The following is a 609-nucleotide window of genomic DNA, read 5'->3' as shown; positions in this document are numbered from 1 at the left end:
TGACTTATTGTAGCAGTCAGCAGATGAGATAAATTATAAGGAATATGTAAAGAATGCCCCTTGTGAGTGTTCTCCTATTACCTTATGAAGGGTACAAGCCTAGAGGGACAGGAAGAAAACACTGCATGGGGGTGTATATGTGAATTATTTTTCTAGTAATGATGAGAAATCATACTTGTATGACAAATCCTAACCCACTATTGTGGTTTCCCAGTGCAGCTGACTTTTCCCTACTGAATATGCTGCTACTTTCTATTCTGTGTCTTGCCTATAGGCTTATACTGTATTTGAGGATTGGTCTTGACAATTCAACTCCTTTTGCACAGAAAACTGTGAGTTTCATTATTGAGATCATATCTGGAGTCTTGACGTTCAGACACTTGCTAACGATCTTGAATCCATTGGAGAGTGAATCACAGTTCTCGTGTGCGCTGCTGCCGCGCGAGTAGGAGGAAGCACTGTTAGGAAGCCTCTCGCCTGGAGTTGTACCACCACGGCGCGTCCTGTTCTCTGGTTTGACTGGCTCTAACGTGAGCAGCACGAAACGAGAGGAGCAATTCTCCACCCTGGGGGATCTGTTACCATCTCCTCCTCTGAGATCAAGTCCTG

The sequence above is a fragment of the Anas acuta genome, chromosome 17 (genome assembly GCF_963932015.1).
Source record: "Anas acuta chromosome 17, bAnaAcu1.1, whole genome shotgun sequence".
In the NCBI taxonomy this organism is placed as follows: domain Eukaryota; kingdom Metazoa; phylum Chordata; class Aves; order Anseriformes; family Anatidae; genus Anas; species Anas acuta.
This window is presented reverse-complemented; position numbering follows the sequence as displayed.